We start from the raw sequence: 24,914 nt of genomic DNA, 5'->3' as shown, positions 1-24,914 counted from the left end.
ACCACCGAAGTCTCGCAGTCCAATGCCTGATGCACTAGGCGGGCTGACACAGGATTTCCTCCAACAATGAGGTCCATGCGCCCTGCCTTCCGCAGGACACACATCGCCTAGGCGACTTTTACCTCCACAGATGCCATGTCTACCTCTAACTTTACCTAATGTGCTCCCACAAGCAAAATAATCACACTTAGTACTCCCTGCTACCAATCACCAGGTCACCTGTACCTAAAATGGCAGCAGAGAGCCCAATTAATACCCCTATAAATAGGGCCCGACTGGAAATGCAAACCAGCCCTGACAATTGAGTTGGGCCATTGGGGGGGTGTGCGTGGACAAAAACACTGCAGCTGCTTTTGGAACTGGGGGCCGATATTACGCTATGCTGCAAAACCGGCCCCCGGTAATACGAACGACCCTCCAGTGGTCCAAAACCGGTCCCCACCCTGGCAGCTCACCGGGGAAATGCCCAGTGCCCGCTACGGGCAGTCCTGCCTTACCTATAAATACCATGGGCTACGTTGGGCTATATTATGGCCCAATACACAAGATGGCAGTCGCTGGACTGCTCCACTCTTCCAAAATCCCCGGAGAACCGACCTCCCTGTAGTCGACAGCCACCCAAACCACCATTGAAAAATAAAGTGGTAAAAAAACCCATCTTTCTAGCCATTGAGACTACACATTCTTCACTCATTTGTGAGCACTTTCTGCATGCCAGTAATAACGTCTCGCAGGCTAAATGTCTTGCTTGTTGTTCTTTTCATTGTTTAAAGGCTGTAAAATGCCCATTCTTGCTGAAGCAGACGCCTCTTCTCAGAGTATTACATTTGTGATGTTTGCCAAAAACGTCCATTGTATCTTGAATCAGTTTTACATCAACTAAATCATATAAGGCCAAAATATGTTCAGCAATAAGCACTCACTGCACATATAATGAGGAGTATTTTTTCATTTTTACACTGAAATCTGTTTTATTGTATATTTGATTGGTTCCAGCCTTACATTTTGCTGCAGTGTTCAGCCGTATCATACACAGAATTCGTTTGTCCAGGGTCCTGTTCAAAACACAATCTGTGTGCCATCTTTCCTGCTTAGAGTCTGATTGCATATTCTCAGTGTGTTCTCCAGTTATTCTTCACTACAGTGAGCTTTGTCACAGATCAGTGCTGTTCTTACTTGACTCACATAGCATCGTCTTACACTCCTCAGGCTTTGTCTGAATTAAATCTCTGGAGTCAACAGCTACCAAGTTTACTTTCTTGTGCATGAGGCTTGGAGAGTCTTTGCTGCCTTTGTGTTGTGTGTGTGCAATGGAGTGAAAAAGTGCCTGCTCAGACTTGTGGACCGATGCATCACTTTTGCAGTTTGTCTGGAGAGACAGCACCACCATCATCTGTTTCTTGGGCTTATGCCTCTTCTTTTAGTTTGCCTTTAATATTAATGCATCTCCGCGTAAAGGAATGATCTGAATGTTATACATACAACTTTCGTGTCTTCTGTTTTCTGTTGTGTCCTTGCACTGTGCTGCCTTCTTTTTAGTGGGCTGGGCTATGGTATGGTAAGGTGTGGTATGGTACGGCATGGCATGCAACGTGGCGTGGTATGAGTATGGTGTGATATGGTTTGGTATGGCATGGTAGGCAGCGTGGCGTGGTATGGCTATGTTGTGATATGGTTAGGTATGGTATGGTATGGTATGGTATGGTATGGTATGGTATGGTATGGTATGGTATGGCCTGGCATGCAGCGTGCCATGGTGTGGTATGGCTATGGTGTGAAATGGGTAGGTATGGTATGGTATGGTAGGTTATGGTATGGTATAGCATGGCATGGCATGCAGCATGACGTGATTTGGGATGGTCTGTTGTGATATCATATGGATTGGCATGCATGCGATATGGCTATGGTGTTATATGGCTAGGTATGGAATGGTATGGCATGGCATGCAGCGTGGTGGGGTATGGCAATGTTGTGATATGGTATGGCATGGTATGGTATGGTGTGGTGTGGCATGGCTATGGTCTGATATGGTATGGTGTGTTATGTTATGTTATGTTATGTTATGTTGTGGTGTGTTGTGGTGTGGTGTGGTGTGGTGTGGTAAGGTATGTTATGTTATGGTATGGTTTTTGATTTTATATAATAATTTGAATGCTCTAGGCCTCGTGACGTGCAGAGGAAGGTACGACCACATCCCTGAAACTGAATTAATCTGGATGAAGCCCTGTCTTTGCTTCCTTCCTGAATCAAAAATAGCCTGATTGTCGACAAACTGTTTTGGGTTTGAGGTGCACTGCTAAACCATAAACTTTCAAAGTGTTTGTGGCACAAGTATCATCTACTCTTATCTATGGAATGGGCACAACTCCTGTCCCAGTTCACACAAGAGACAACACAAGAAGACTCACCCAGGGCTACACCATCCCAATCTCAAACTCCACCCCTGTCCCCGATAGCGCAAACAAGTTGATACGCAATAGCTGTATCAAATGAAAGGCCAATCATATAATAGGGTCCCACAAGACTAGTACCCTGACTACTGATGGGAGATACAGCCCCCTTTGGACATCCCCCTCTACCCGATTCTGATGCTGCAGATATTTCGGAGACGAACTGGAATCAACCACAAAACAGATACCTACCACAAAATATATTTTTTTTGTAGGCTCCTCGGACCCCTCCCATTCGCCCAACCCCCCCCCCATCTCAGTTCACAGTTTAATGTTTACCCCCTGGCACCACAGAGTAGGCTCCTATATATTGGGAGCACACACATGGACATTAATCATAGAGGAGGTCCACCAGGATAGAGTGGGGGACTACATATCAACCTGCATCCTTGCGGAAACCCACATATACTGGCACCTGGCATTAGTCAGCCTACACATCTCACACCAAATCACTAGAGGGGTAATATCCATGTCCAATTTGCTGTTTCTTACTTGAACTATATGATGTATGATGAGATGGTTGCTCCATAATGTGCTTATATTGTCTGACTGCCTGTGTACACCTGGCATCACGTCTTACTTGAAAATGTATAATGATGTACAATGGAAAATGAAACTCTCAATAAAAAAATGTTAAACAAAAAAAAGTATCATCCACTCTTAGCTGTGAGCGGACGGATCTGCACCAATGTTCTGCTTTTTATATATGGAATTACTTTAGGATTTTGCATAGTGCTTAACACTTTGGTTTTTCATTTACTTCAAAGCGCTTTGGTGCATTGCCTCCCTTGCATGCATCAGCTCTTCTGACAACTGTTCTAGAGGTTAGTGCAAGAATGTTCCCTATCTGACTGGGATTTACGCTAGAGGGTGTAGAGGTGGTGCTGTTAGATAGACTTTTCGGAGTCATTGGTCGTTTGAAAACTATCCAGGGCTGAAGGGTCTAGTCTGGTTGGCTGTGTGCTCTGTTGCTGCATTATCTGAAACATGGTGATGTTATTACAAGAGTTAGATTGACCCCTGGGACTCTAGAGCTTAGTTGAACGCTTACTTAAGAAGCAGTTATGAGCTCTTTTCTTAATATTTAAGTCTGTTTGGTTCATGGCAGATTTACTCAGTTTCTTTTAATACCTCATTGTGCTGCTTGACCACCACAGAACGTTTTGACCCGGGGACTTTGCAGGTGAAGCTGGATGCCACTTTCTTAAAGTAGCAGCGCCTTTTACCCAGAGTTGCTGTCAGAATTTATGTACAGACCAGTACATCTTATTAGAATTAGGAAGGAGTGGTGTATGGAAGGCACACTAGGCTTTGAATTCAATTATTTGTTCCTCCAAGGTACAACACAGTGCTTTTACAGTGTGACAATGAATGTAAGTGTGTTATGGAACTGATTTGTGAAGTTGAAGCACAGCGTAACCATGTAATTTTGTGTTCTTGGCAATTGCACAGGTGTTTTTGGTTGCACTGAGTACTTGGTGTTTCAGTACTTCAAAAGAAGAGAAGTTTCCCTTGAGACAATGCTAAGTGAAGGTTACGATACCAAGCCTAACAATGTCATACGTACATACAATAGAAACATATAGGTAGTTAAAAATTCATTTATTTTGAATAACTTAAAAACACAGGAGTAAATTTCACTAATCTAGATCCCTAGTCTTAAAACACGGTTAAAACAATACACACAATTGCGACCTGCACAATTGAGAAGAAAAGACAGAACAGGTACAACATGCAATTGTTGAATACAGTTTGCATATTCTGGCTCCGTTGTGATAACACCAATATTGTATTGCTATGACATCAGCATATCAACTCTGGTGTTGGAGACTTGAATTATACCACTCTGTGCGTCGACGCGTTTCGGTGGGTTCTCCTTATAGTTACCACCTTTATCAAGACCAATGGTAAGCAGTCACAATCAGGGGGTATATGTAATTGCCCTGTAATGAATTATATACAGACAATTAACTTCAACACTATGCACAAGCATTTGTTACTTTTCAATACATCCTGAAATATATGCTATCCAAGGTAACCAAAGACTCATTTATAAATGTTTGAGCACCAATCCTGTCATACAGAATACACATGAGAAACATATCTGTCTTATCTATTTCTTTTGTCATTAATATCAAGTCAATGAGCTATAATTAAAAAGATGTCCATATCAATTACTTGTTTCAACCCAGTTGCTCCCCCTTTGAGATCAGGATCTGGTTGCTGTCGCCCTGCTTAAGTCTGTCCCATAAAGTTTTCCATTCAAATTTGCAACTAGATGGAATTTTACGTGAGTGGAACTAATACCTCAATTGTACAACGAGACCCCTAGGTACAATGTTGGCGGTTATTCTCTTGTGGAGGTACCTCGTGTTTGAACATAACGAATGGGAAGATAGTAATATGTGCGACTGGGGAAGAACGGCTAACATGCCTATCTAGTTTCTAATTTCAATGGAACACCCAAAACTCATAAAAGTACACCAGTTCTGCGGGATTAAGGGATTACTCGCTTACCCTGGTTTCAGTACTTCAAGCAGAAACTCAGGGCTCTTGATTACACCGCTGCTTTGGTTTGATCAGAGTTGTGCTAGGTGCCCCCAAACAGGTTCATTGATAGAGTGTCCCATTCCTGACCAGACTGGTGAAGAAGGACACATATGATGTAAAGAGGAATCCCAGAATACCCCCCTTTTGTGATGGGGTTCGAAGCTGTCGGTGGTTGTTGGTACATTAATTGCAGTGGGCTGATTATTTGTCTCCCTTCCAAGAGTAAGTCTGGTTTGATCCAAATGTATTCTTCCATCCAAGAGATGCAAGCTGTAGACACATAGGTGTTGGGGTAGTCTGAGTTACCAGTCAAAGTCAAAGTCAAAAATATTCTTTATTCTGCATTTAAGTAACACCATAAAAGCAGAGATAAAAAAAAACAATATTGACAATGATCATGTTAAAAAACACCTCATAGGGAATGCAGTACTGCTAATTGCTTATAATATTTATGAAACAAACCCACCATCCACCCAGTGCTTGTGCAATTTTAGTTCATTTTTAGTCAGCAAATACCTCTTGTGTTTCTTAGTTTAACTGCTGCTCTTAAAAAGTTTATCACACAAAAGAGAGTCAGGGGATCTCGGGCCATTTCTAAAAATGCAAGGGCTTCCTTCACATGTCTGAGGTTAGCTTTTATGAACAGACCAATTAAAAAACGATGTCTGGGCATAAGATTAAATGGGCATATTAATACAAAATGAGGGGTATCCCGCGGAGATCGCTGATCGCAGCCGCAGGGCCCCTTTGACTCAACTTGATTAATAAAACCCACCGGATCAACTAAAAGGTGGTGTAAAAAATTGAGTCTAAAACGTGTAAATAAAAACCTATCCAGGGCATTGTATATGAGAGCGAGATAGGGCTCCAGACCTCTACAGGACCTTACTGTAACATGTTCCTGAACTGAATGTTTATTTCTGTCCTTTACCTATCGGGCTCAGGCTCTATGTTCGAGAAGCATCTCTTTTACTCTGACCTGGTCCCGTTTTACTATGCGGGACGGTGTCAGAAAGAGGTCCTTGCATCCTATGCTTTCCAAACCTCCCTTCTCGTATTTAAGCCAGGGGATGGACAGTCCCTTTTCCCTACCCATATAGTCCTTTATTATCTGTTTCGTCAAACCGGCTTCTGGATTGACCCAGATCTTTACCCAGGCAATGAAAGGCCTGCACCCCACCCTGTCCTCTAAGTGCTCACATCCTAATTCTTCATGAATAATCTGGGCAGGGACACACTGGGGAACTTTAAGGAGCCGTCTCAAGGGTTTGTTTTCCTCCACTTGCAGGTTAGGTACCTCTACCATTCCCCATAGTTATGCCCCATATGCCACCTTGGCATAGCAAATGGAGTTGTATAGAGTCAGCATCTGCTCAGGAGACCATTGTGTGCTTGATGCTAGCTTGTTACAACGTTTCTCAATCAAAGATCTAAAATTTAAGCCCCGATCAAATAAAACTCCCAGATAAGAGAAAGTCTGTAACTTCGCTATACTCTCTGTCCTTATTTTGTAATTAAAATGCTTCCCCACGTTTTTTGGGCCCACCTCCATAACATATGATTTAGACAGGTTGGCCCCTAAGTCTAGGCTACTCATAAAATCTATAAATCTGTTTATCAATCGTTGTAACCCGACTGGGGTGCGAGCCAATAAAACTGCATCGTCTGCATAGAGCAGAACGGCAATTTGCCTGTTTCTTATTCTCGGTGAGTCCACTTTTAATTTCAATAGAGACTGTTCAAGACCATTAATGTATATGGAAAACAGGAAATGGGCCAGAATACACCCTTGCCTGACTCCACTGGTACACCTGAAGGGCTCAGTGGTGTCTCCCTCTAGGTTGTACTTCACTTTGGCAGAGGTATTGTGATGGAGATCTCTCAGAATCCTAATGAGGCCAGCTTCCACCCCTAAATTAGCCAAAATACTCCACAGCTTCTCCCTATCTACACAGTCGAAAGCTGCAGCTAAATCCATAAAAGCTAAATATATCTTTTCTTTGCTAGCTTCTGTGTATTTAGTCACCAATAGGTAAAGATTTAAACACTGATCAGTTGTGGATCTACTTGCCCGAAAACCATACTGAAAATCAGTGAGAATGTGGTGTTCTTCTTCCCAACTCATCAAACGGTTCAAAATGGCCCTACCTAGTACTTTGGCTGTTACATCTATCAATGATATCGGGCAGTAACACTGGGCCGAATCCCTACTCCCTTTTTAAAAAATTGGCATTATTATGGCTGTTGACCATGAGCGGGATAGCGCTGACGATATAGCAGCTTTTATTACTCTAGTAAGGACTGGACCCCACAGTTCTACATTGCTCAAAAAAAGGTCCGGCGGGATCCCATCAGGGCCTGGGGCCTTGTTTCTTGTCAGGCCCTTGATACCCCCCGCGGTTTCCTCTAGGGTAAATTCTGGCACCTCTGTGACCCCCCATTTTGCTCGAGCTCCACGTTCCCAGTGGTCCCCCTGTTATATAGTCCATTATAGAGTTCTACCCATTGTTCTGGGAGGACATTGGATGCTATTTGTGGGCTATTGGCATCCTTAAAACAGGGCCTATTGACTATCGACCAAAAGGAGGAAAGGTCTCTCCTTTCGGCCGCTTCTCTGAGACATTTGTGTTTGAAGCATGTTTTTCCGGCGCCTTATTGATTGTTTATAGATTAGCCTACAATCAATGACCCTTTGCTTATCTCTTGGCTTATTTCTAAGAGCCATTTTAAGGTTCCTATGGGCTAGGGAACACCCTCTATCAAACCATTTAGGCTTGTTTCCCTTCTTAATGCTCCCCTTCACATGTAGTAGGCTATCTACTAGCCGCCCTATCTCTTCAAACGCATCTACAATCCTGGATCCAATAACCTCTGGGTTTAGGCATACCTCTATTTGCTGTTTTCCCTCTCCTAGGAGTGATTTAGAGAAGTTTTCGCCATTGATCTTGGACCATTTTAAGCGCCGCCCTTGATCTGTAGCCCTCACCCAGATATCATCTGCCACCCTCCTCGATTCCTTTCTAACACATGACCCTGCCACGGTCACTGTTAGTGGATTGTGGTCACTAAAAGCACTACACTCGATAGTAAAGCCCAGGATTCTCTGTTTCAGCAGCTGGGAAACAAGTATAAAGTCAATAAATGAGCCATGTCCTCCTCCTTTAAAGGTGGGGTTGACCTGCTTATTAGGTGTAATAAATAACAGATCCATCGTATGGTCCAGGTTATGGCTATTCAGTGCCTTGCTCAGTTCCCTTCCTTCCGCAGTGTGATCAAAATGGGCTCCCTCTTCTACATTACAAGATGCCCATGTGTTTGTGAGTGGTATCAGGTTCGGACCCAAATGACAGTTAAAATCCCCTGCTATTAAAATCAGTGAGGCCATGCCGCCCGTATACCGCTCTCTCTGTGACCCTCATTTTTCCTCCAGCTCTCTGGTTCTGCAGCCTCCTGCGTTAAAGAATTTGACTAGGATTAAATTAAGGTCTTTACATTTGTACTGAACAGCAATCATAGAGTCAGAGTTCCATTTTAAGTCCTTCCAACTACCCTCCATGGTCAAATGAACCCATATAAGTGGGCCACCCTTGGCCCTCCCTGCCCTGGATCTAACTGCTGGGGTACTAAAGGATTTGAAGCCAACCAGGTTAAACCTGGATGGTTCCACTTCCCACGTTTCCAGTCATCCTGGGATATATTTGAATAGTTTGTGTATAAATCTGGAAGAGCAGGTGACCTTCGGCTGGTGGTGTATGTGCACATAAAGCACAAATTGGGTGCATTAGAAGCATGGGGTACATAGTAAGTTGAAATACTGCTGAATTTTACTACCCTACCTACAATTGTTGTGCATTTGAAAGTCAATGTTTCGCTCAGGAGCCATTCTAGAAGTCCGCACCCCCTCTTATAAAATGGTAGGTCATAGGTAATTGTTCACTATGTCTTAATCTGTTGACAAAACCAAGCGGGTTAAGGTTCCTGGTTGTTTCTTATCCAGAGCATTTTGAATGTCCTTTTGTGTGTAAAGGTCAGTTCCATTGCATTAGAAGGCCTAACCTCTTATAGCCAGCCAAGCAGTAAGCTAGTGACTTTTACCTACACTAGGGTTTTGAGGGTAATTTAATCCAGTAGTTTGTGCCTTCACACAATGCTTGAAATTGAAATACAGTGTGCTTGGTCCCTGGGGGATCAATCTGATATTTATTAATTTGAACATGTTTCAGGTGATATTCTGTTCTGAGAGAGGTGTTTAGGTTTTCTTGGAGTACGAGAGAGCATATTTGAATTCTTTGATTCTTGGTGTTGCACTCAAGTCTAGCAGTAGGATTGACACATTCATAAGTGTTCTTTTACCATCATCTAGAATGGTGACCTTTTTAACACATATTTTACTTGTTTCAAGTTTATTTTACGTTTATTCGGACCGTTGGTCCACAAACAATACATGTCGATAAAAGGTTCATCCAACAAGTTAAACAAAACATTTCATTAGCACACATAAAACCTCCTAAAACATATTTAGTCTAAAAACCTACAATTATCTGATCTGAAAATAGCTATTTATTAAAACTTGTTAAAAAGATATAGAAATGCCTTAACTTTTTGCATATATTTCCCCATAGCCACAGCAATATCTAAGTGGGCCATTTCTGTCATCAGTGTCACAGCCTGGGTCCTAGTTTTAACATCATATTTCATAAAAATTGGTTTTAAAAATGTAATACGTAAGTCCAAAAATTTCAGGCAATCGAATAAGATGTGCAGCATATCACATTTGGACCCCAAAGAGCAAAAGCAGATTCCCTCCTCATTGATCATAGCCCGCTTTACAGAATTGTTCATGTAACAAGGGTTTACCCCAATTCTTACTCTCCGAACCTCATTCCGTAATTTGCGGTCCGGTAACTTATCAGTCTAGGGGAAACATTTAGCATTATTCCATGCGTCAATCATAAAACAGATCGAAGTTTTACTAGCGAGATAGTTTTTGTCCTGTGCATGCGATAATTCCTTCCCCGCCGACCTGAGTAACTTTTTATCAATATTAGCCACGGAGACAGTAGGGCCTACATTAACGCTCATCTTCTTACATAACTTTGTTAATTTCCCCCTGATCTCTCTTGCCCACTGTAGTTCGCTGTCCTGAATTTCATTTTTGCACCATTGTGAAATTTTGGTAATTGCGCCTATTTCTAGTCGTTGCCAGAATTGCAAGAGAGCCATCCCAACTTGCGTACCCCATGAAGTCAGGCCTAGTTCCAGTCTTACTGCCTGAACCATTGCTGACCGAGGGAGCATGAATAACTTTTTTAGGTTTTTACCTTCTTCCACATCCCAGTTTTCCTTACCACTTAGGAACAGCAATTTGGCGCCATACAAAAATTGCGGGGGTACAATAGCAGCATAAGCTTTTAGCACTGGATTGTCGGTCATAGCTCCATAGGCTTTGTTAAACAATATCAGACCGCTAATCGAGGCAGAGGTTCTTAATTTGGATGCCTCTAAGTGGGTATTCTATTTCAGATTCTGCTCGAACCATAACCCCAGATATCTATACTCTGTTACTGATTCCACTTTTTGTGACCCGATCCACCATGAGAACTCAGTTTTCCTCCGGCCAAAGCTCAATGTTTTAGTCTTGTCCATATTTATCACAAGTTTTTTCCTTAAACAGTAGTCGTTAAATACATTTAGTTTCCTTTGCAAGCCAACCTCGGTCTGGTCCATAATCACCAGATCATCAGCATAGAGTAAACATACTATCTGCTTGCCATTTTGTTTCGGGCTTGCCCCAGTTGAATTCCCCAACATTAATGGTAGGTCAGCTAGGAACAGGGAAAACAACAGGGGAGCTAATACGCATCCCTGGCGCAGACCATTTCCAATTTCTATTTTCCCTGATAGACTACCATCTAAGTCTAAAATTATCTGTGCCCAGTTTTTAGTATGGAGCATTTGTAGCAGCCGCAGTATACCATTAGGGATTCCCTGACTAATTAGAGCCTCCCATAGCAGCTCCCGGTCCACAAGATCGAAGGCTGCACGGAAGTCAACAAAACAACAGAATAACCTACCCCGAGATTCCATTGACTTCCGTGCTATGGCCCAAAGGGCAAAGCAGTGATCGATTGTAGAGTGGCCGGATTTAAACCCACCCTGTTCCGGGGGAATGATTTGGTTTTCCTCTGCCCAATCTTTTAATAAGTTTAATATTATTTTTGCAAAGACTTTTTCCCCTATATCCAGGAGGTTTATCAGCCTATAGTTTTTTGGTAATTTATGGCTGCCCTTTTTATGAATAGGCCTTATAATTGCGCCCTTCCAACTTTCTGGAATAATTCCCGTGTCCAGGATTACCAGAAACATCTTAGCAAAAAACTCTGCCCACCATTCTGGACTTGTTTTAATTATCACTGCCGGGAGGTTATCTGGTCCTGCAGCGCGGGTAAGTTTCAAGCTAGCTATATCTTGGGGTAAAGTAGTCCTTTATATCGTCCCTCACCCGTGACCAAGCTAAGGTTCTTGGTATTGATTGTGTCGGCCATCTTCCATAGATTTCTTCCAGATAGCCAACCCAATCATCTTCAGGGACCATACAGGCCATGGAACCAGATTTCCCGCCCACACTCTCTTGAACTAATTTCCAGAACCCTCTTGCATCCTTGGTTTCAATCACCTCCAACATATTTGCCCAACATTTCTCTTCATACCTTCTTTTTTTATTCCGAATTAATGTTTTATACTTTAACCTTAATTTCTGAAGTGTTTGGTATAGATCCACTTTGAACATGACACTTACTCTTCTCTCCTTCTGTCTTATCAGTGCCTTAGCTACCCTGCATTTTTCGTCAAACCAGGGTTTCCTATTTTTATTATCAACATAGCTACCCATTCCTGACTTTTTTGACTTGAATTCCTTCTTCAGGGAATCTGCCAGCTTACCTATGGTTAATTCAAACCATGGGATTCCTGCATTAGGATGAATACCTTCAGTTGGATTTGACCTTTGAATTTGCTTAAGCTTTTCCATCTGTTCATCTGATATGCAGGTTGTTAATCGTTTCGGGTAGTCCACATTGACCTGTAGAGCCCGATCTCTGCTTTTACGTTTCGGCATGAGTATTTCTAGCTTCAAAGGGAAGTGGTCACTACCTGTCATTTTCACCACCTCAAAATGTCTTATTTTGTCAAAACACCAGGCCTGACAAAACATGTAGTCAATTGGGCACAGTTGCTGGCCCCTCATAAAAGTCATTCCCGCTGGCCGGTCTTGCTGAAATCTTCCATTTGCACATACCATGTCCAAGGACCCCATTAGCTGACTAAATGACTCACCCTGCTGTGAGAGTTCCCCCCTTGGAAAGAGTGCTACTTCGATATTGTGGGCTTCTAACAATTCTTTGTGCCAACTATCAATCTTTCTGGGGTCTAATCTATGGTTAAAATCGCCTACTACTAGTACTAAATCCTTCTGATACTTAACGCTAGTTGACTCCAGATCTTCTTTCAGTTTACCCAGATTCTCCTTAACCGCATGCGTGCGGGCGGAATTCCGCCCGTACGCTGGGTTTTTAAAAAGCGCACTTTACGTGACGAGCTGGGCTCGTCATGAGCGTGCGAGGAGGCTACGCCATGACGAGCCCAGCTCGTCATGAGCGTCGAAGGGGTTATAATCATGAGCCTTTCCCTTCTGTATATACATATTTATAATGCATATTCCCTCATATCGGGGATCTACCTTCTGCAATAAGATTCTACAACCTAGTGCCCACTCACAAAGTAAAGTTAGCATTTCAACCCGTCTGACTATCTGTGTGGAGATTAGCGTTAATTGACCCCCTGATGGCCTCCCCATATTATTTTTCTTTGCTGCTTTACAATATTGGGCAAATCCTTCTGTAACTAAGGATTTTAGGGTATCGTCACACAGCCATGTCTCCTGAAGGCACACAATATCGTTATTCTTTATAATTTTATCAAACTCTGTCTGTGCCGAAATTTTCTTATAACCATTTATGTTCCATGATAGGACTGAAAGGCTATGTGACGACCCAGACTCCTAATCGATTTCACTAAGGAATCCCTCCTCATCATACTCCCTTGGTTCTGGAGATGCTAGGGCTTCATATCTATTTCTATGTAATACACCTTCTCCGTACCCTGCAGCTTCACAGTTGGTTACAGTAATTGCAATATCCTCCTTATTATTCCAGTTCGAGTTAATTAGCCTTATCTGCCGAACCCCTAGGTCAGCGTGGTTCGTCAGAAAATACTGTCCCTGTATTTCCTCCTTCCTTACCAGTCTGATGCCCTCATTTTGTAGCTCATTTTTCACTTTTTCCACCGCTTCTTTCACCCAAGTAGAATGAAATAGGACCTTAGTCACCTCCCCTCCTGTACTACATTCAACAAACCCTACTTCTTTGAGGTCCTTTGTCCCAATACTCCTAAGACTTGCACATTTTCCCATTATAGATAAAAGTTGAGATCGATTTAATGGGTTTAGTTTCCTAGCTTTTTCCCCCCCTTTGCCACCATTTTCGGGTTTTAGAAAAATCCATAGGTCATTAGTGGTTATTTGCCTGGCCCCATATTTAACCCCTTTTGAGCTAGCTTCCCTTATCATTGACATTTGATCTCTCATGTCATCTTCCATCACGACCCTACTACACCTTGGTTTTCCTCGAGATCCTGATGGCTTTCTTTTCACACTTTTCTCCTCTCTATCCTCTAACTCTCTTATTATTTTCCATTGTTCTTCCTGTTCCGTATGTGGCTTTACTGTATTCACCTCTGATCTTTGAGTTTTTTCCCTCTTATTAGCTCCTACTTCCATCATTTCTCTTTTCCTTCTTCTCATGTTCCTAGTAGGGTTTTTTTCAAGGCAGCTTTTTTTACCGGTAGCCTCCCTTCGCTGAAATCTACCCGTATGATATCTCGTTTCCCCCCATTTTTTCACAATCATTGGCTGCCTGGATATATATACTGTGGGTTCCTCTTTCATTACGTTTGGGGCCCCTAACACATCTTCCTCCACCTCATTACTACCTTCCCCCTCCTGGCTTCCACCTATCGGTCTAACCAGAGCCGGCATTAAACCTCTGATTTGGGTCAACTCACCCAAGATTGCCTTAGACTGGTCCCCCTGGATTTTTAGAAGGTCGTTATTTACTATGGAAACCTCTAGCAAACCTTGCAGGGTTTTTTGGAGGATCCACATAACCTCAAGCATAGAGGTGCTCGTGGCTCCTGTAACCTCAAGCCCGTGCAGTGGTGATTGCAGATGTTCATTTCCCAGAGGTTCATTTCCTAGATCAGAAGAGCAGTTCACACCCACATTTTCCTTAGGTTGCCTCATAGTTCCGCTTTGATCATTTAGGTTTAGTCCATTGCTGTATATGGATAAGTCTCCCCCTTCGTCCTCTAATTCCCCCTCGAGTGACTGTTGGAATAATCTAGGCGAAGAAGACAAACGTGGGTTCAGCGGTACCCCGGATAAATTGAGGGTGGATTGATTCAAGGAGGTTAAGACATCGTCTCTCCTGGACTCAGAGTTTATGTCTATATCTATGACAGTACTTGCCTCCTTACTAATTACATCCTTCCCCTTAAAGTGTTTTCCCAGAAAGGCTTTGATTGGGTTTGACACTGATGAATCATTACTTGTTCCTTTTTGCTCCACAGATGTAGATGTAGGTGTCGGTAGCAAGGATTGAGTATCTCTTAGGGTTTGTTTCTTTTTCCTTGTTGGCTCACTAAAAACTGCTTCCGGGTTGCCTGTCTCATCAGCATCCCCGGACTCCGAGGGGTTCTTCTCTGTCTTTTTACCCGTTTTTAAGTTTTTACGGGCTTTTGTTTTAGCCAGTGCCATTTTTATAGTTTCTAGTTTTACTTTATCCTGCGCCAGGCGCGGATTCACAGTGAACAAGTCTTGGTTAGTAGTATTTCCCCCCACTCCCAAATATTTTACTTAATAAACAAGTATATAACAAGCACTGCAAACTCGTGATCACGTAGAACATTCCGCTGAGTATGACAGGGGGTATAGGTTTACAATCACAATAAAATAAGGATATATCTCAATATAGTGCTAAATACATTATGTTACAGCAGTTGTACTAATATCCACAATATTTTTTTTCCAGTAAAGGTACTAGACGTTGATATCCTTGTAGGGAAAAAGAATGCAGTCTGCAGTTAAACTTAAGTCTTTCCATTCTTTGGCCAACCAAACCGCAAAGGACTTTTTTATTTTGGGGCCCCTACCGACAATGTGGATAACACTGCAATGCTTTGCCATGCCTTCTGCTGCATCTAATTAATACTGACAGCTTATTTTACATAGCACTTAAAGCCTCACTCTACCTCTTCCCTATCTTTAGGGAGGAGGTAGAGTGAGGTTTTCTCCCAAGGCTAAAACACATCTGATTGTACAGATGTCACTATTTCTCCCAAGGCTAAAACACATCTGATTGTACAGTGGCGGAAGGATATCAAGATCAGGACATTTTGCTTAAAGCACGAAGCGGTGAAACAGATCAGGACCCAATCTCTCAGTTGCCACAGCCTAAGTCGCTACGTACTCTGTGGAACCTTGGGCAGCTTTACAACAGCCATCCATAGTGGGAATACCAACACAGTGCCTGTACTTTTCACAAAAATAAAAACCTTTTAAAGTTTGCTACAAGATGTGCAAATACACAGTTGCAAACTGAAATACAGTGTCAAGCTTGTGATCCTTACAAATGCTGAATACTTCATAAGTGGGGGCAAAAAGTTCTATTAAGTTTTCAACTTTTGGAAAAAGCCGACTGTCAGGTCTGCTTGACCTGATTCCTTCTCGCTTCATTTCAAGGGATGAAAATAGTACTTAAGCCCTGTACAGACTGGCGTCTGAGTTTTGTTAGAGAATATGACATTTCTCGAGAGAACAGCCTGATCTGAGTTGGTTATAAAACAATATCTTCTTTTTGGCATTAAATCCATTTTTGAAACTGAAAATGTAATTGAGATACTGCCTAGCGATAAAAGCCCATGATGACATTTCATGGTGACACTCTCTCACAACATCTGCTTAACTTTCTTCTGTTTCAAACTGAAGTGATTTTTTCTGATAATTGAAATATCTTTTCGTTTGGTCATACCGTGTTCGTCTGGAAGCCAGTACCTTTTCTGTCCAAAGAGTGTCATGCTGCGTGCTTCATGAAACTACTCTCACTTGCAATCATTCTTCATTTCCTTGCAGTCCTACCTGTATTGTTATGTGCCCGAGTTAGGCCCATGCAGCATCGTGGCTCGTTTTTTTACATTGCCCTCTTTTCTGCACAATAACATTATTTGCTGTGACCTTTTGCATATATTCGTGTGCGTGACAATGTTGGATTAGTTTCTCTGAAAGTACTGTTGTTTACACATCTGGCTTCACACAACATTATCAGGATGGCTCAAACACCAAGTACAATGCCTTTACGCATGATGTACAAATATTGCTCTATCTTCATCCACGGGGCGACAGGACTATCTACATATTCACAACAATGCTAATCTGTGTGTACATTGCAAGGAAGCTTTTTATAATAAATTAAGAAGCATTTCCAGGGGTTAGCAGAGGAGGCACTTCAGCTGACACAGAGGATCACTGCATGCTGTGGCTTTGCAGAACAGCTGCCTGACATCTCCGTGAGGGGTGTCCAATTTGTGACCAAGACAGGGTCCTACATTCTCTGCCACCAGGTAATGGGGTTGGATCATCCCGTGGGGGTATTCTTGGCTCTACACCTACATACACTCTAGACCAGAGGTCTTCAAACTTTTTTGCTCTGAGCCCCCCTAAGGAAAATGTTTTGAAGTCAGGCCCCCCGCCAAAACTTTATGGCAAGACTTGGGAGAGCGGAAGTGGTAAAGCTGAGCAAAGCTGAGTGTGGGACTCTGAGGTGTTGTGAAGCAGAGGGTGTGACAGCGACCAAGGTGCCTGCTACCTCAAAGAAATGTAATTGGGTGGAATTGGTTTATCACCAAATGTAAGGCCTGCTTGGGACCCAGTGAAAACCTTAATTGATGGAGTCACTGGAAGTTTCATGATGACAAGTGACATAGGGGTGTTGTATTCTGGAAAATATAATTTTAATGGATACTTATAGAAATGCTTGCTCTAGGTACAGTCTGATTACCTATTACTAAAGACATGCTGCGTAAGCCCTTGTTTTATCATAAACACTAAACCCAGAGTCACTGGAACTGTATGATTCAGTGACTCTTTTAACATAAATGTGAATCTTCCACATTTGCCACATAAACCACCACCTGATGCAGAAGCTGCAGATTTTAGAAAACAAATATTTTTAGCTCAAAAGGATCAAAAGTTACTAAAATGTGGCCCTGTGTTCCCACGCAGCGGAAGGCCCTTAACAAAGGTTAACTGGTCACCTTTCACCTGCTTATTTCTGTATTTGTTAAACTGGTACTAATGAGGTAAACTATTTGCCCAGATAGTATTATGTATAAAAAGTACAAAATAATGAAGTAATAGTGTCAGAAAATATGCCGCATTATGTGCATTTTCTTCTTGCATAGTTTTGTCAACACTGCTGCATAATTTGGTGCTCCCCTGTCACATAATTCACGTGGCACTGACTAAACCATTCTGCAGCACCATATCTTATACTGTGTATACAATTATTTAAATATTGATTTACATAATCACATTCACAGAGCTTTTTGTTAGAGGAGGGGACCTGTAACACTATATATACACATACATTCCCTTTTCCCCACTGCGCCCACCAGGATTCAAATATGTGACTGTTTGACCTCACACAGACCTCTGCAATGATTGCATTAACAAATTGAGGTCTCATAAGTATTAATTATTTTTCATTTCAGATGGATGTTATTTTGTCTACAATTACCTGCAAGTGAAAAAACAGAACAAAATAGTTAAAGAAATGTTGTTCTTTTTAATCTTGTCTTTGAACCGCCTTGCACTTCAGCTGCTGTTTGTACATAAAGATAGCTTGGAAACGCAGCAAATTAACAAATTTGTGCTTCCAGGATATTTTCATTTACAACTTCTTACTGAGGCATTCGCGCCCCCCTGGGAACACTGCCACGGCCCCCCAGGGGGGCGCGCCCCACAGTTTGAAGATCCCTGCTCTAGACATACACAGAATAGGGATTACATAGCAGGAGTATGCCTGATGACTACCTTGTACTATATGCCTGCATATATACAGTGTCTTAGCACCATGGTGGGTCAATGTCTGCTATTTACTCTTGGTGCTTGTAATCACTTCCATCTACTTTTGTCTACTGATTATTGCAGCACATGTATTCTTTACAAAATCACGATGGTTCAATAAATATATTGAAAACATCCCATAGTGTATATTATCTGTATATTTCTCTGAAAACAAGATTGCACGGACAGTTCAGCTCTGTTACTTCAATCCCTGAGGGGTCAAGGTTGTCACGTTCATCTGTTGCCAGAAACCATTCACTCCCTGTTTATGTTAGGGGGCTTATGGTGGCACTGTGAGCGAGCAGATCTCTAGGACAACATATCCTGCGTGGGTGCTTGGAATCATTCTAGGCACCTCACCCAAAGTTTATGTTGTCCACAAACGTGTAGGTCTTATGGATTAGTGGGTCATGCCAAGGAAAGCAATGGGGAAAACATACCTCAGGGCTGCTAAAATTGTGGCTACATGATGTTTCTCCTGGGTACTATTGCCTCAGGTCCTTATGTCAACCAGTAGTTGTACTGCTGAGTAAGGGACAGCAGCGCACTGAAACACTTTTTATGGTTCCAGAAAGTAGGAACCTCTCTCACAATAAGAGACAGCAAGCCCCCAAGTAGAGCTCTAAGAAGAACAGCTACTCAGAGGTGACTGTAGTGTCCTCCCCAGCATGGGGGCATGCAAATGAAACACGGCACACACGGAGCTCTGCAACAGATGTCTTTATTCTTCAACATTTGAACTCACAACCCCATGCATCACATCATGACGTTAATACCCACACCTTAACACCTCCCGACAGCTTATGTAATTCCTGTTTAAAGTCTGCCCAGGACCGCGAGGATCCTAGTGTTAATGATCTTAAAGACACTACAGTGACCAGCCTGTAGTCATCATTAGAGTCACTGACAACTGGGATGCAGAGCCTGACCCCCATCCCTTCTTTCTTTAATGCCTAACTCTTCACTAGTTAAGCATTCTTCTTCACCGCAGCTTAATCATAACATCAGAAGATATTTCATTTTTTTCTGGCACTAGCACATCTTGCGCAACAGAAAAAGTGCATACATTGTCATAGAGATGAACAAACATTAAAAACCTTGGCGAAATGTGCACTCAATTAAGTAAACATGATAAAGGTCACTTTAAATCCTCCACAGAATGACACTGAAAATGCGGGCAGTTCAATCAACAGTGTCAGCCGGCTAGAGAAACACTCCAATGCAACCCTTGAAATATTGATATCATAAGTGCTATCCTCAAGGCCACAGGTCTGCTATTTCTAAGCTCTGTAAATAGCATGTGTTCCCGTTACTTAATGTAATGGAAGTTTAATTATCAATCCGTGAAAGACGAAAAGCTTTATTGGCCTGCTGCATGCTTTCAATTCATGATAAAAGTATATTCAGGTGCTGTACTGCCCCCAGGGCCAGGCCACGACCCAATACAAGCTTTGTCTCCATGCGAGTGAGCCTGAGCCTCTTCGTTAGTTCTAGGAAGCAGGGCGGTCGGCCAGTATGTCTACTCTCTAACTCTGCCACTATTTGGATTCAGGATGTGTAGCCTCTTCCTGCTATGGATGTCAAGAACAAAAATCCATTTCTTATTTCAAATGTCATGGGCTTCCCTTCTGGACCTGAGATCTAGACTTTGACCTTGTCATTTTGCACAGGCAGCCATAAAAAGGAAGGTCATTTTCTCTGGTATGTGCTAGACTAGATATGTTTAAGCCGGAACCTTGAAGGTTGAAGACAAATATTTCTGATGACCAAAAAATATAATTTTAGATGGTAAATAGATTTATAATCAAAAGGCGGGGGCTGGCGTGGGATGCTGCTTGTGGCACTCTGCCAGTACCTCCCTTCCTTGGAGGAGAGGGCAATTGCCATTTATAGATGCTTCCAAAAATAAAAAGTGGACACTGTGAACTTCTTTGCTAGTAGTGGGGGGACAGGAGATCAATGACCAGGCCTGGAACGTAAATGTAATTACACTGGAGTTATCTGAGCAAATTTGGAAACTCTGTGCTACTCTTTTGCACTGTATTACTGATGATTATGCAATTACATTAAGTTAAAAACAAATTGGGGGACAGAATTAGCAGATAAACATTAAATGTTGCAGTTATGGCTGCTCACACTGCTGTTTGTTCTCTTTTGCATTTAACGGTATTTTATTAATGCAAAATGCATCCTCGCCTCCATTTCGGATGCAACAGTGCCTTTTGCACTAAGAAACTGGTGGTAAATGCAAGTAGTAAATTGGAGGTACATTTTACACCAATAGCACATTTAATTAGCATGAGCAGTTTGCTATTCATGATCTGTTGCATTTAGTGCTATTTTTAATCGCAAGATCCATTCAAGCACCCATTTTGGTAGGTTAGAGGCATTTTTGCACAAAGGAATTGAGCTAAATGCAGAATTATTCTTCTTGCATAATCTTGAGGAATGTTTAGGTATTTCAAGTGATTTTACTACATGGAATTACGCAAGTTAAGCCCACTTCTGCCTGTGGCATCCATATACTCACATACAACTCATGTGATAACTCTGGCCACTCCATTAGCCATTCTCTGTATCATAACTCTCCCCACTTCCTCCACTCTATTTCTGTGTAATAGCATTGGCTGTCTCTGTCTCAATCTTGGCATTTCCCTCTTTCACCTTCCTTTCCTATCACTTTAGGATACTAGGTATATATCCCTCTTTCTCTGTGTCTCTGTGTCTCTCTCTCTCTCTCTGTCTCTCTCTCTCTCTCACAAGCTCATTTGCTTCTTTCTCCAGGATAGACCCTTCCAACATAACCCATCTCTGTCAGTATTGCACAATCAACAATTTTGCGTTCACACATATTTTTACCTTATCTTCCTCTTCCTGTATCTGGTACCCAGTCCTCTTGTTTTTATTACAAACCTGGCAAAAGACCCGTTTCAGGCAGGAGACTCATGATTTTTAAAGCCAAAAATTGAATTATTTGAAGAGAGGACCTAACTCCGTGAGTAAAATTGTGCAAGATTACACAGAATTATGTGAGAAGAGCAATTCTACAGTTAGTGATATTTTCATAGCACAAAGAGGCTCTCCTGTGTCTAAAATAGATGGGAAGATGTATTTTGTGCTAAGAAATAGTGTTATGTGCAGCAGAAGCTGAACACTAACGCGAGTAGCCAGTCATCCTCGCTAAATGTTCACTTGGGGTAGGAATTACCCCAACTTACCCCTGGCATTAGGCGCTAGTTTCTGAGCCAAAATTCACCCTGGCATCTAAAATAGACACAAGGATGCATTTTGCACTAAGAAAATTGCGCTAAATGCAGCACAAAATTAACAGCAGCTTGAGTACCTGCTAATGCTTGCTAAATGTGCTCTCGTTGTAGTGTACAACAGAACATGAATAGCAACATGAGCAGCCATCCGTACTCGCTAAGTTTGCACACGGGTAGGATTTGCCCCAAATTACTCCTGTCATTTAATGCTAGTTTCTGAACCAAAATTGAACTTGGCATCCAAAGTGGATGCAAGGATGCATTTATCACTAAGAAAATAGCACTGAAGCCAACACAAAATTGCTTGCTAAATGTGCTGTTGCTGTAGGTTTTTTTCCCTAGATTACTCTTGATTAAGCAAGCAGGTGTATTTGTGTTATTATTGGTAATTCAATGTCAAATGGTAAGGCAGAACTACTGAAATTACTCTGATTATTCTGGTGTAATGTAACTTATTCCTAGGACTACTTCATTTTACCTGTCTCCTTGTGGACATCTTTTAGGGGGGCACCAGGTATCATTGTCCCTTGCAACCCTTGTCTCTGCGTTTTGGACCCCTACCCTTAGAAGTGGCAAAATCAGTGATAGTAACACAAGGATATCTTGTGCTCATGAATGTCATTCGGTGCTCCATTTTCCATATTGTCTGTCAGTGTTTTATCACATTAATAGTGAATAATATTTTATTATTCACTATTAGTGTCATAAAGAACGGATTACAATTAGCTGGAATATGACCCTCCCTGGTAGCTGAGGTAAGTAAAAAACGTTTTAAAATGTATGTTGTGTGTGAGCTTGTGCGTGAGAGTGTGTTTATTTGAGAGTGAGTGTGTGTATGTGTGTGTATGTGTAAGCACGCGTGTGTGAGTGAAAGTGTAAGTTAAATGGTCTGTGATGTCACTTCTCCTACCCTTGCTATTTTGGTAAATAAACGTTCATGTGTCTCCTGCCTCAAATCACCTCTCCTTCAATAGAAGTCAATGGTAAAAATATATTCGATTTTTTTCTCCAAAATCTCCCTCTTTCCTGTTCTAAAATATTGGAAAGTATGCTATTATGCTACGTCATTCTCCCAGTAATCTTCCTTGCGCTTTCGAAGTTCAGACTCTCTGTTTCTCTCACACAGTCATTGCTGTCTCATTCAGTCTCTCCTGCTGCACTCCTTTCTTCTCAGGACAAGAGACGGCGGTACAGTATGATGCGTTCTCAAGAGTCTGGCAGCTCTGTCTTCTTCCAGTCTCAGGAGGACAGTGCAGGTAGCGATGGCATGCGGTGGCCCAGAGAGAGCGGGGATGGCCTTCCGGAGCGAAGCCTGGACTTATTATACGTCTCAGAGGAGCTGCCAGCAGACTCGGACATAGACACAGGTCAGTTCACCATCTGTCTTCATGTATTTCTGTTTCTTTGCAGGCCATTCAACATGTCTGCTGCTGAGCCAAAGCTGCAGAGAAACCTGAACATGTGTGTGCGCATGTGTTTATGTGTGATGAGACAGGGACTAGTGAATTAAGCCCTATCCTGAGTCACGTGCCCCTTGGACCAGCCACTTCCTGATTGTTATGACGCTGTGGATTATTTTGTAGGATCTACCAAACACTGGACATGGCATCTGGGGTACAGAAAAAGTGGGCAGTAAATGCCCACAATAGGCACTGCGGTTTGGTGTTGCAGTTAAAGCAAATGAAATTCTCTTGGCGAAGGGCTTCTGCAGAATGCGTACTTGAGAAGTTTATAAAAGTAGAACACAAGTCGAAAAACTAAATCATGCAACACTCACATTTCTATTAAATACTTCTGTACAGCGGCGGCTCCTCCGCGAAGAGGAGAGTCCCCCCCAATCCCGCCCCCCACTGCTGGCAGCTGCAAAAATTGAAAAATACATTGATAACAAACCATGTTTCTTATCATTTTATTTTTCTCTCCCGGGCCAGGCTTTGGGGCAGGGGCAGTCATGGAGGGGGAGTGGTGGGCACTGTCGTCAGTGCGCATGTGGGTTTGGCCAGCTGTCTCAGGATGGCCGAACCGATATGCGCACTGAAGCTTTCTCCAACCCATACTGCACTGCCGGGTTGGAGACAACAGGCACAGGCTCCCAGTCTCTCTGGGAGCAGAAATGGAAGCTGCTCGTGCCAAACCTGATGCTGCTCTCAAGCTGCCAAAGAGCATTGTCAGGATTGGCTGCAAGGGATTTTGGGAGCCTGTGCTGGTGAGGATCAGCAGAGCGGTGATGCGGCGATGTAGAAGGCAAGTGAATGTATGAAGTTACATGCTTTTACCACGCATGCTGTTACAACGCAGGTTTTACTACGCATACCATTACAACGCATTACACTTGGGGGTGCTGGATAGTGAATAGTTTAATTTACTATTCCAACTCCAGTCCCCGTGGATAGTAGGGAAGGTGTTGGATAGTAAATTAAACTTATTCCCTATCCTAGAGCGCCCCCCAGTGTAATGTGTTGTAATGGTATGCGTAGTAAAACCTGCGTTGTAACAGCACTGCGTGGTAAAAGTTTCGTTGTAATGGTTGTAAACCAGGCAAGTTATTATGTATTTGTTTTTTGTTGTTTTATTGCCGTCGCTCATCCTCCCGCCCCGCCCTGCGTCGCCACTCAGCCCTGAAACCAGCCACTACTGCTTCTGTGCCATTTGTAGGAATTCATCTCCCTACAGAGTGTGTGCACAGCTGACTGCGGTGAATAGATCACTAATGCATTGGTCATCATTAGGCTGGCAAGTGTTCTCCTTGAGTATAGTCCCACCCAAAATGTTCCGTCCTTGTTGCTGTTGATAAATAGAGCGAAGTAGCGAGGGCCCCTTTTCACTGGTCAGTCCCTGGCTGTCTACATCAAGGTAGAGAATAACCTCTGAACTCAAACATCTTGCACCTTCCCCAACTCACCTTAATCCCCCACAGCTTTGCTCTGTCAGGCTGGTGCCAAGTTGTTTAGTGGTGTGGGGAGGGGCTGTCGGTGTGTGGTGACAGGGGGTGAAAGGTACATGGGAGGGCATGGAAGGGGGCTGATAGGATGTTAAATACAACAATTGCAACACATTAAAAAAGATAAGAACAACTTTAAACTGTTTTGCTGGAGCCAAGGTAGAGGGACATAGCTGTGCCTAGCACCGTAATGCAGACATCTCTGTGATCCCCTCTGAAGATTGGTACCCTTGTCCTGGGTCCAGCTCACCCATACCAAAGCCGGCCTAGTCTCACCAACCCCTTCATTAGATGGTGGCAGAAAACCATGGGCCCGGAAAAAATTATGTGTTTTTTCTTACCAATGGGACAGGAGTGTGATGGACCCACATGGACAGTCCAGCCTCCGGTATACGCCTAGTAAGTGTGCGATTGAACAGGTGGATGGATGTGCCATGTGTGCTACTGTGATTGGCAGAAAAGTCAAGGAA

Source organism: Lissotriton helveticus, chromosome 5_1 (genome assembly GCF_964261635.1).
Source record: "Lissotriton helveticus chromosome 5_1, aLisHel1.1, whole genome shotgun sequence".
NCBI classification, from domain to species: domain Eukaryota; kingdom Metazoa; phylum Chordata; class Amphibia; order Caudata; family Salamandridae; genus Lissotriton; species Lissotriton helveticus.
This window is presented reverse-complemented; position numbering follows the sequence as displayed.